This window comes from Triticum dicoccoides, chromosome 7B (genome assembly GCF_002162155.2).
Source record: "Triticum dicoccoides isolate Atlit2015 ecotype Zavitan chromosome 7B, WEW_v2.0, whole genome shotgun sequence".
NCBI lineage: Eukaryota > Viridiplantae > Streptophyta > Magnoliopsida > Poales > Poaceae > Triticum > Triticum dicoccoides.
This window is the reverse complement of record NC_041393.1, coordinates 321,298,897-321,312,136: the sequence shown is the minus strand read 5'-3', so window position 1 is coordinate 321,312,136 and position 13,240 is coordinate 321,298,897.

Genomic DNA, 13,240 nt, shown 5'->3' with positions numbered 1-13,240 from the left:
GATGCAAAGGAGCATATCAATATCATCACAAGAAAGACAAATGCCAATAACCATGGGCTTGTCATCTATGCCATAAGTGCAAATTGGGTTAATTTTAATGGCATATGCATAGTCACTACGATGATATTGCAAATATGACATATGATGGATCTCATGCATAGCATATGGCAAGTCAAGCGGATTATCAAACATGATGTAACCTAAAGAATTATCACAAGAAATCCTATGTAACATGGCATCACTACTAATAGACTCCACATGAGAATCATCATATTCATCATAAATGGGCAAATCATCACATGGGGAAATCATACTAGCATGAAGCAAGGTACTAGGTGGATCAACATCATGCAAGCAATCAATGTCAAGAATTTCCACTAGTGGGACTAGAGCATCACCTTCACCTATGTTACCTTTTGCATTCCACTCAAGTCGTGTAGGTGGGGTGGGAAAGACCAAACGGTGGTCATCTTCATCTTGATGGAACCATGTGGGAGGTGCATATTCCACCATGGCCATCGTCTTGTCCAAAGGGAGGACGAAGTCGTCGAGGATCGATGCGTCATCATAAATGGGACCTAGCACCAAATGAGAAGACACAGTAGAGGTAGAGGTCAAGTTGATAGAAATGCAAATGGCCTCACGAGACCTATCAACTATCTCACTCTCTCTATGTGGTGGTTCACTCACTCCCTCAAAGTAGGTGCACTCAAAGTCACATATGGTGGAGTCACTCATCTCACTCAAGTGGTGGGGGTTGTGGCTCTCCTCACATGGAAAGTGGGGCAACTCCTCATATATGGGGCTAGTGGTGAAGTCACTCTCACTCTCAATATGGTGGCAAAAGTCACTCAAGTCATCATACGTCGCCGTAGTCGAAGGGATAATCCCATGCTCAACCATCTCGTCGTCGTCGCCGTTGATGAAGGCCGAAGATGGCACATCATCACTCTCCTCCATGACTGAAGGGAAAATCCCATGCTCGATCATCTCGTCATCGTCGTCGTGGATGAAGGACGAAGATGGCACATCATCACTCTCGCCTCCAAAGATGGAAGCATCATCCTTGCTCGCCACCTTGTCGCTCGCTTCCAATGCTTGATCCTTAAGGGTCTCCGTAGTCGTAGTCGTCGCCGCACCGTCTTGAAAAAGAGTCCTGGTAGACTCGGCACCATCAATGCCACAAAGAGGGATGGCGATGAAGTCGAACTTGGGAGCATCGTCTTGGAGCTCGTCGGTCTTGGACATCGTGGTGGTACTAGCCTCATGCTTGTTGTAGTGCTTGGTCGCCGCGAAGTGTGCTTGGGGCGGAGAAGCCTTGGCCTTCATGAGTTCTTGTTCCGCCTTGAGAGAACCAATATAGTTGTCGTCGAGGGACTTGTAGTTCTCGAGGAAGATAGTCTTGGAGATGTCGTTGTTCAATCCCATCATGAACTGGAATTTCATCGAAATGGGGTCGTCCACGCCGGCTTGTTGCAAGGCAATCTTCATCTCCTTGAAGTACGCGTCAATGGACTTGGATCCTTGGATGGTGTTCTCCAATTGGCATAAAAGTTGTTCCGTGTAGGTTGGAGGCACGAACTCTCGCCGCAAAGCTCTCTTCATCTTGGGCCAACTCATGTCGTAGTACTCCGAAGGTGTGTAAAGCCACCATGCCGATGCGTAGTCGTGGAAGTTTCTTGTGGCGCACTTCACTTGATCTTCGGGACGAACTTGATGTAGCTTGAGGTAGTTGTCCATCAAACGCTCCCACTCGAGGTACTCCTCGGGTTCATGAGTCCCATAGAAAGAAATCTCGTGGTCGGTGTCGAGGTCATAGTAGCTCATGGAAGTCGCGGACTTGAGCTTGGGGAGCTTCTCTTGAGCGTAGTCTTGAGGTGCTTGTTGGCAAAGATGCCGAATGTCCATAGGCGAAGATGCCTTGAAGTCGCTTGGGGAAGATGCCAAGGGAGATGGTGAATTCATTGAGCGGTTGTTGGTGTTGAGCTCTTGACCTTCACGTTCCTGTTGGTGATGGTGTCGATGCCGATGTGACCTTGCCGGAGATGGTAGCTCGGAAGCATGTGCTCTTGAGCGTCTTCTCGGAGATGAGGAAGATCGCTTGTAGGACATGATGAGGGATTTGATCTCCTCCATTTGAGCTTGCATCTTGGCGTCGGAGTTGTTTTTCGTGGCATCGAACTCGTCGCTGTTGTTGTAGACCGAAGGTGAAATGCCTTGCCTATCCATCACAAGACTCGAGCAAAGGTGAGTAGGAAATGAGATAAATAATACCAAGTTACCTTTTCCGAAAGTTGAGGATGTATCTCATTTCACTCAATGTGAAATGAAAGAACAGTGGAATTGGTACCGTACTTGTCCACTCACACCTATCAAGTAAAGCTTATGGTAGAGCTCGGTGAGGATAGTGGCACAAAAATTTGATGCAAAATGTTAGCAAGAGTCAATAATGTTGAAAGAGATTCACAAATTCGCAAGCGAAACAAGTAGACCAATAGCAAAGAATGGCACACGGAAACACACACACGGATAGATAAATGGGGTCGTGCAACCAAGGAATGAGCACAAAATGTGGAATCCACAGAAAATGCTCGCGTTGCACAACTCAAGAGAGACGCTAGCACGATTGCTCAATAGGCAGATACGACACTTGTGCACAACCTATAAGATGCAAAATGGATAAACTTTCTATCCCAAGTATGCTATGTATGTATGGTTCCCGGTGTTTATCACAAGATGATCCAAGATGATCGGATATGAGACCATATGAAATTTTTTGATGCTATGGCTATTGCTTACAAGCTCTTTGCTCACTCTTTTTCTTTGCTTAAAAGTTTTTTTGTATGGCGACTTTTGCACAATGCACAAACCAAGATAGCAATTGTGTATATGCGCGAACAAACTTGTGACACAAGATATGATACCAATATATGCACCACGATGATATGGTATGTATGCTATGGGAAATATGATCACTAATGTGCACAAGTAACATTGCCGGCAATACTCAAATGGCTAGTCTCAATAGGCAAGTAACGCAAAATTGGCTAGGGGTTAACAATGCAATTGCAAGGGTAATGTACAATGGTGTCGTCGAGGTTACCGTCCTTGGTGATGATGAGAGGCGGTGTTGCCGATGTTGACCCATTCCTAATTAGCCGAAACACCTTAGGAAACGAAAAAACCCCAAACTCAAAATCTCCAAAGTCAAATGGTGGTAGCGGGAAAGCGGTGGTGGTTTGCACTTGGCAATGCAGAAGTGGAATGATGGGCTATACATGTGTCGGAGTTGAAGTTGTCGTCCCTAAGTAGCCGAAACACCTTAGGAGACACAAGCCACAACTCAAACAAGCTCAAATTCTATGGTCAACAAAATGGGTTAGGTTGCAGAAGTTGGTGGTGGCTATGCGGATGATGTGGTGGAGGGCCTAGGCAAACTTGCCAAATTTTGGAAAATTTGATGGAGTCAAATGGTGTTCAAACCTATCAAGCAGAAATTTTTCAATTGGAGGCGGAAATTGATGATTTCGGGGGTAAAATTTGATGGATTTCGTGGATGGAAGGTGGGGAAACTTGGAGAGAAGCTAGATCCACTCGAAACCAAGCAAATCCATGGATCAAAATAAGCAAAACATCATCAAACCAACAAATCACAAAAAAATTGGGGCTATTTTTGGTGGGGATTTTCGAAATTTAGGACGAAATCAAGCAAAAGAAGGCTAGGAAATGATGGGAGGGACTCCAAATACGTGATCAACGTGGCTCATGATACAATATGATACGGGGCTAACCCGGTGTAGGCCGATCTTTCACGATTGGAGTGGGATCCCTCGAAGAACACAATGAACACGGGGAAGAACGGGGAGAAATCACAAGGGGAAACACTCAAGAACAAGTCCAATCACGCATCCACTAGACAATTAAACACACGAAATCCACAAGGTACATGAACAACAAAGAGAAACATACAAGGTAGAGTTCATCCCAAATCCAAAGGAGATGGGGGCTTGAATCCTAGAAGGATCTCCCACGAAGGGGGGCTTGAATCCCTCGAGATCTTCTCACATGGAGGTCTTGAACTCCATGGGAGTGGTAGTCTCTCTCTCTCAAGAGTAGAGGTAGGAGCAAAGCTCACCTAAGAATGAGCTATCATATTTGCTAACCCTAACTAGAGGAAGGGGATGGAGTATATATAGGCTAGTCCACGAAGGGGTAAGTGAGGAGGGGATACATGGGCCTCTGGCCCGTCTCTGCGCACAGGCAGGCACCGGATGTCTGGGCTGGGGGCCGGATGTCCGGCCATTCGCAGGAGGCCGGATGTCCGAGGCACGGGCCGGATGTCCGGGCTGGCGAGGTCGGCCTCAGTGTTCTCTGGATAGGGTGCGCCGGATTTCCGCGGTCGGTCGCTGGATGTCCGGGCGTTGCTGAGGCACCGAATGTCCGGGCTGGCGCTAGATGTCCAGCCACTGATGCTTTTGGCCGTCTGATGGGGCCGCTCCTGCGCGGCTGCCGAGACGCCGGATGTCCGGCCCTTGGCCCGGATGTCCGGCCGCTGTAGCTTCAGCAGCATCGTCTTCTTCTGTCATCGCTTCTAGGCTTCCCTCGCGGATGGTGTAGTTGTTCCTTGGCGCTTGCACTCCTCCTCGTCGTCCGTGAAGCTCCGGCGATACCTATGCATGCACAAGAGTGGAGTGTCAAGTAGTATACCATCCTCGAAGGGGTCAAGTGAACACGTGTAAAGGAGAAGATTCACCTTTATGTATGAGAAGTAGAGGTCGCACGTGTCACTTGCCAAACGGACTCTTGACATGGTGATGCACGTAGGATGCTCCGCATCACAAGGTCTCCTCAGGAGCGGCCACACCAGGCAGGCTCGCGAGGGAGGCGGAGAGATCAAGGCAAGGGGTACCTCGCGAGGTTCCCGTGACAGAAACCATGACGACCAAGGCCAGACGGGCGCCAGCCCACGCAGTGTCCTCGTTTCCCCTTTGGTGCTAAGGGGGCAAGCGCAGGCATGGAGTACCGAGGCATCAGGCAAAGGTTTCCATATCGATGCAACAAGACCAAGACCAGCAAGACGGCAGGACGGAGGTCATCGTGGAGCCCAAGAAAGCGTCACCACCAGCACCTTTGACAGGTGAAGACCACCTTTAATCAGGATAGCTTGTACTAGCTGTCCCCTTTCAAAATGGTCATTGTTGGATCCCTTCCTGCTCAATATTTGGGGAGAGGACCAGGGCCTCTATTATTAGGGCAAGCCACCACAGTAGAAGGGGTAGCTGATTCAGATCACCCTCATCGACACAAGCTCGCCAAGCACAAGAACACCTCTCCTCAGGAGGCAGTTCTTACCTTGTACTGTTCATCATCAACCCAAGAGGCAATCCTCCACCACCACACAGGAGTAGGATATTACACCACAACGATGGACTGAACCTGTATAAATCTTGTGTCTCTTGTGTTGTGAGTTCATCGTGCTATCTTAGATATCGCGGCGAGGATGAGGGCGTGTTTTGGTAGGGGGAAATCTTCGTGCGCTCCCCAGTGATCGAACCTTAAGGGTTTTGCCAGAACCCGAAATCCGACACTGTCAGCTCAATTGCACTGACCGCGTGCTTATGAACCTTCAGATCTCGCTTGCAAAGACTTGTGGTGAAAACATAATACTGGACACTGTTAAGCTGCTTTGGATTACTCTAGTATCCTGACTGATGCTGCTGGTTACTCTGACCAGACTGTTGGTTATAACCACCCTAGTTGATCTATCCTTGATACCCAGAACTTGAGTCGCCACCACCGAAGTCGGGCCCTTGTGTGTCGGATCCTGACCCACCAAGCGGGCCATTATTGTTACCATGATTCTGATTGAAATTGGAACTCGTGTACTCTCGGATGATGAAACACTCCTTCCAAGCACGAGTCGCTAGTTTATTAGGAAGGTTGTGTTTTGGACAAGGCTCATTCATCATCGCCTCAATATTAATGTTCTTCCCACCAAAGGACTGCTTACCATTACCATTATTGTGCTGGGTTTTATATCCAGTGTTGGTGTTTGCTACAAGATCTGACCGACCATCGGGTTGTCTGCGCTTACCACCATTACCCTGGTTGTTGCTGTTATGCCCTGTCATGTTCTGCTGATGACCCTTACCATTGCTACTCTTCTTTCCCTTGTTAGATTTTTCATCATCAGATCCAGGATCCTTGGTGGTGTCAGAGTCGTCATATTTGATGAGAGCCACCATGAGCTCTCCCATGTCATTACAATGATGCTTAAGCCTCCCAAGCTTATGCATAAGGGGAAATAACAGTTCTTCTCCAAGACCAGAACCGCCTGACGCGCCGCAATACTATCTGAAGAATGCATAATAGCTGAGACCCACCGGACCCAATGATGAGCCGACTCATCCTCATACTGCACACAATTATCAAGATCAATAATCTATGAAACTTGCTTGCACGTTCCTTTAAAATTCTGAATGAACTGTGCTTTCAACTTTGTCCATGAATTGATGGAGTTGGCGGGTAATCCTTTCAACCAGGTTCGAGTTAGCCCGTCCAACATCATGGTGATGTACTTAGCACACACAGCATCATTGGCATCCAGCATATCCATGGCTAACTAATTACTCTCAATCCAGGCCTCAGGGGGGAGATCAGCTGTATAGTTAGCCACCTTGCGAGGGCCCTTAAAATCCTTGGGACAACGTTCATTACGTAGTTCTGGTACTAAATAAGGTACTCCAACAGATCCGGAAATTATACCAGCCCCTAGTGATGCCGAAGGGGTCACTGGAGGCTATTGATAAGCCCTCATCTGAGCCGCCGCCACCTCTCGGCGGGCTCTGGCATCATCCGTAATCGCCTAAGCATGAGTAAGGGGTGGGTTATTCCCATGTGGCGGGTCATCTTGATTTGATTGACGTCGTAGCTCACTACTGGAAACCGCAGGCGACTCAACACGTCGGCTATAATTGCGGCTTGGCAGGGGGTCGAATACACCCTCTCACGACTATGTATATATTTCTCCTGCTATGCGACTACTGTCTGTAAGAGCTGAATTGCGTTCCGTGCCTTAGCTGCAAAAGGCGTTTCATCTGTGATAGGGATTTCCTGGAGCCGGGTAGCTACTGCTATCATGTTACCCACTGGGATGGAATAATGACCAGATGGTGTGGAAAAACGCCAGGGCAGGGTTCGATCCCTATGGGGCGGGTCTGGTAACCGGGGCTGAGCCACCGCCCCGCACCTTGGAACTTCAGCTCCCCGGGTTGTGCCTGGCGGGTTACTTTCCCCCGCACCATGTGTATTAAAAAGGTTCCGCGCCTCACATTGTGCAGGAAAACAGGTTTGATACCTCCTTTGAAGAACTGCATTGGAGGCGTTTTGATCCAAACTTAAGCGAAAGGTCTCTGCCCTGATATGCTATGACTCAGCTTCCATCTGGGCTTGTTCCTCTGCCATCCTGATGTTCTGTGCATTAAGTCCCTCCTGGGCTTTGGCCACCTCATCTCTCACCTTTGCAACTTCCGCATTATGATGTGCTTGATTCGCCACAATAACCTCTATGGCTAACAGAGTCGTTAAAGTGCCCAAGAAACCTGAGCCGGCGGTCGACCTGGGCCGCTGGCCATTGCCGTCGCAGCGGTAGTCGATCCAGACATCATCGCTGCTTCCGTTGACGAGTTAAGAACCAGCCCATTGCCAGCCATGAAGATTGCAGCCCTGGAAGGCGGCTCATAGGGGTCCGGAATACTGTTGCCATCGGAGTAGCCCCCTAGCCCGCCATCCTGAAGCTAATAGATGGATTCCATCTATCCAGTTGAGGACTCATCGCCTGAGTAGATGGCGGTCTCTCCTCAAGATTTGGAACCTTCCGCAAGCTCCATGCCTTGCGTGAAACCAACAAAAACGTGCTCCCGGCCGGGTTGAACCCTGGCGGGTTGCGCACGCCGAGCCGCCACGACGATGTCGATGCAGATGTCTGTCTCAAGCTCTGACTCACCAATCTTGCCGATGAAGATGTGAATTCCACCAAAGGGGACCGGGTACCCGTACTTGATTGAGTCAGCCTCGGGGCCCCAGCCAGTGTCATCAATGTAGAGCTTGCCCCGGTGACTCTTAGTCATCCGGACCACGGCGTATCCTTTGTGATGAGGACATCAATACCATTGTTACACCCACAGCCCCTGGTGCTATACATACTGGACCAATTACTAGAGCTCGCGCACGCCAACTAAATTACCAGGTACTTTCGTTTCTTGGTAATGATTCTAATGTTCATGAGAATATGATGCTGCCTAAATTGGATACATTTGTTTTGCTTACAAATGAAGGGCCTAGCTTGGAGAAGGATGAACATTGGAGCAGGAACAAGCATGGAGATGATGGCATGCACAAGGGGAACAAGAACGGAGTTACAAGTGATGATTTCAGGACTTTGAAGCCACCATAATGGGTGTATGAAGCCTTGGACGAAATATACAAGATGCCACTTCATAAATTTCGTCCCGAGGCTATTCTAGGTGCTGCATCACTTTATTATTGGGCCAGGCCCATGTAATTTCGAAATACATAAGTATAGGCTATTTTTAGAGTCCGTATGTGTGGGGAAACAAGAGATAGGGTTGATTTAGGACCCCTCCACCAAGGGCCACGAAATTCCCCCCCTTTTCCTCCATATATATACAGCCCTTAGGGCACCATTTAGACTTTGGGTTTTGTTTAGATTAAAAGTTCGCCATAGCTGCAACTTCGCGTACTTCGTTTGTGTTCAACGACCAGACAAAGGCGTCACAGAACCTCACCTTGATCAATAAAGCTTTCATCTTATATTCGCAATATCCATATTGCAATCTCAGTTTCTTGCTTGTTCTTCGTTTGCTCGCAGGAAACAGACCCTCGTGGTCAGGTTGATCGTGCTCCGGTGTGGTCAATAACCTCTCGGAGTTAGTTTAGCGATTGCTAAGGCGCGACATCCTCGCACGTACGTAGTCGGATCGTCAAAGTCGACTTCCACCAAAGCGATATCCATCATCTCATCGAAAGACGGGACACCTTTGCCTCTATCAAGTGGTATCAGAGCTCCAGGTTGCTCGGTGAGATTTTACAGTTTTTCGTAATTTAGATCGAGTCTGTTCTTCATACCTACAGTCCACGAAAAAGCCAAAAAAATTAGGGTTAGTTCATCATATCCAAACCAATCTGAGCCTTTGCATAATCTTTTTAGGGTTTTGCTTTGTTGAATTTGCGGTTGCATCGTCGTGTCTAGTTGCTGGTCTTAGCGTCTAGTCTTTTAGAGTTTTGAGTTCTGGTCATAAGTTGTCACGCCGCCACCGCACCATCATCATCGCCCCTGCCATCTACCACCACCGCTCCGAATCCGTATCCATATACCACCACCAATCCGTATCCATATACCACCACCGATCCATATCCATATACTACCACCGCTACCACCACCGCTGCCATATACCACCACCGCTGCCATATACCACCACCGCTGCCATATACCACCACCGCTGCCATATACCGCCACCGCTGCCATATACCACCACCATATATCCACCACCAATCCGAGTTCCTTGCATATTAGGTTTGTTTTCGGGATCCATCTACTTTCCGATTCGTGTTTCCTTGCCTGAGTAGGTTCTGGAAACCACCCTCCGTTTAGGCCCAAATTTTTCCAAAAACGCACTTGAGAAAAAAAATTCTGGCTATCCTATTTTTAGGTGTTTCTAAGCGTATTGAGACAGTCGCCGTTATAGAAAGTTTTTTTGACCCGTTTCCAGTTTTTGGGTCCGGGCAGTTAAAAAAATTGGTCAAAAAAATTTCGTACCTATCCTGTTATCTTGAGTTGGGAAGAGTTTTGAAACACTCGCCATTATAGTGATTTTCGACAAAAAAAGAGCGCAAAAAAAAGAGCGCAAAAAAAAGAGTGAAAAAAATTCAGAGTGTCCTTCTCCCTTGTTTTCATGCAGCGTCGTGATTTTGTTAGTGTTCTAGGCTCATGTCTCTAGCACAGTCTAGCCTAGGACCAGCACAGTACCGTCGTTGAGCGTTTATTCAACTTTGCATCTCTGAATTGATTATTGCTGACCCTTTTTGCTACCATATTATGAGCCTTCCCAGCTCCACATACATCTACGTCGTTTGTTTCACTCTCCCTGGTAATCGCTCTATCCAAGCTTTGAGAGTTTTGACTACAACGGTTGCCGATCACCGCCTGCTGCTGGGTAAGAACTAGTAAGAATTTGAGATTTGCTTGACGGATTTGTGACACACACCACCACCTCTTGTTAGTAGTCTGTAGAATCATATTCTTGTGTGTTTCTATTGCTGCTAACCATGCCAGGATCACAAGCCGACGAGACTGACTGGGAGAACATGACGAATAAGGATTTGCATGATAAATTTCAGCAAATGATGAGTGGACAGGTGCAAGATGTGCTAAACAGATTTGAAGAGGCCATGGAGAAGATCGATGGCATGGAGAAGATGTTCGAAACAAAGCTCGATAACAAGTTTAATGAATTGCTCGCGCGTCTTCCACCACCACCACCCGTTGCACCTAACGCACCTCTCCAACAACAACAACAACGACTACCTCCACGTCGCGAAACAGACCTCCGCCGAGCGAGCCGTGTCCCTCTTGCGTTTGGCCAAACTGTTGGTGCTGCTGTTGATACTTCTATGGCTCCTGCAGCTGATGCGGAGGAGGATGATTATGTGGGAGATTACGAGGATGGGGTTGATCAAAATCAGAACTACATGCAACCACCTGCACCACAACCACCAGGTCGTCCACATGCAAATAATCACAATGGTAGGGTTCTCCCTCAGGTACGAGATCATGACCATCTTCCTAAACTAAAATTGAATATTCCACCATTTGAGGGTAGATATGTTCCTGATATATATCTTACTTGGGAGTTAGAAACTGAACAACGATTTACATGTTTACAATATCCTGAGGAGAGACAGGTTGCCGCTGCTGTTTGTGCTTTCACTAGTTTTGCATGTGTATGGTGGTCTGAACATTGTAGATTATATCCTATTCCAACTAGTTGGGCTGCTTTGAAAACTGCTATGCGTACTCGTTGGGTTCCACCATATTATCAACGTGAATTGCTTCAAAAATTGCAGCGCTTAAGACAAGGGAAAAATTCTGTAGAAGAATATTATCAGGAATTACAAACTGGCATGATTAGATGTGGTATTGTTGAGGAGAATGAAGCTATGCTTGCACGTTTTCTGGGTGGATTAAATAGAGAGATTCGGACCATTCTAGACTATAAGGAGTATACTAATATCACTCGTTTATTCCATCTTGCTTGTAAAGCTGAACGTGAAGTGCAGGATCGACAAGCATTGGCGTGAACTAACTTTTCTGCAGGCCAACCTTCATCATGGACACCGCGTGCATCTTCTACTTCAACTGCACCAGCACCTCCATCAGGTGCCACCTCCAGTCGTGATACAAGAAAATAGGCACAACCACCATTATCTGCCAAGAGCGCACCTGCCGGGCCTGCACAGAGTTCTTCTTCTTCCATGGCATCAACACGGCACACAAGTGATATTATTTGTCGTCGTTGTAAGGGAAGAGGTCATTATGCGAGAGAATGCAAATCTCAGCGTGCGATGATTGCTACCGAGGATGGTGGGTATGAGTCCGCTAGTGACTATGATGAGGAGACTTTGGCTCTTATTACACGTGAAGAACATGGTGGAGATGATTTTGATCATGAGACGCAATACATGGCTCCTGAAGACGCTGACAGGTATGAATGTTTAGTTGCTCAACGTGTTTTGAGTGTGCAGGTCACACAAGCTGAGCAAAATCAGAGGCACAATTTGTTCCATACCAAGTGAGTTGTGAAGGAACGTTCTGTGCGCGTCATCATAGACGGAGGGAGCTGCAACAACTTGGTTAGCATGGAGATGGTGGAGAAGCTTTCTCTCACCACAAGACCACATCCACATCCTTACTACATCCAATGGTTCAACAACAGCAGCAAGGTTAAGGTAACACGTACTGTTCGTGTGCATTTTAGTATCTCTACATATGCTGATTATGTTGATTGTGATGTGGTACCTATGCAAGCATGTTCCTTATTACTTGGTAGACCATGGCAATTTGATAAAAATTCTTTACACCATGGTAGAAACAATCAGTATACTCTTGTTCATAAGGATAAAAATATTACTTTGCTTCCTATGACTCCTGATTCTATTTTGAAAGATGATATTAATAGAGCTAATAGAGCAAAACAGGAGAAGAATAATGTGAAAATCAGATTGTGGCAAAAGAATTTGAGCAACAAATGAAGCCTAATAATAAGCCATCTAGTGTTGCTTCTGAAATTAAATTGAAAAGTGCATGTTTATTTGCCACCAAATCTGATATTGATGAGCTAGATTTCAGCAAATCTATTTGCTATGCTTTTGTGTGCAAAGAGGCATTATTTTCATTCGAGGACGTGCCTTCCTCTTTGCCTCCTGCTGTCACTAACATTTTGCAGGAGTTTGCTAACGTCTTTCCACAAGACGTGCCACCGGGATTACCGCATATTCGAGGGATTGAGCATCAGATTGACTTAATTCCCGGTGCTTCACTGCCAAACCGTGCGCCATACCGTACCAATCGAGAGGAGACGAAGGAGATTATGCGTCAAGTACAAGAGCTTCTCGACAAAGGTTATATACGCGAATCCCTTAGTCCTTGTGATGTTCCTATTATTCTAGTGCCGAAAAAGGATGGTACATCACGTATGTGTGTTGATTGTAGAGGCATTAATAATATTACTATTCATTATCGTCATCCTATTCCTAGGCTAGATGATATGCTTGATGAATTGAGTGGCTCTACAATATTCTCCAAAGTTGATTTGCGTAGTGGATACCATCAAATTCGTATGAAATTGGGAGATGAATGGAAAACAGCATTTAAACTAAGTTTGGATTATATGAGTGGTTAGTCATGCCTTTTGGGTTAACTAATGCCCCTAGTACTTTCATGAGATTAATGAACGAAGTTTTACGTGCTTTCATTGGACGATTTGTGGTAGTTTACTTTGATGACATATTGATTTATAGCAGATATTTGGAAGAACATTTGGAACATTTACGTGTTGTTTTTATTGCTCTATGTGATGCACGTTAGTTTGGTAACCTTGGGAAGTGCAACTTTTGCACCGACCGAGTATCTTTTCTTGGCTATGTCGTTACTCCACAGGGA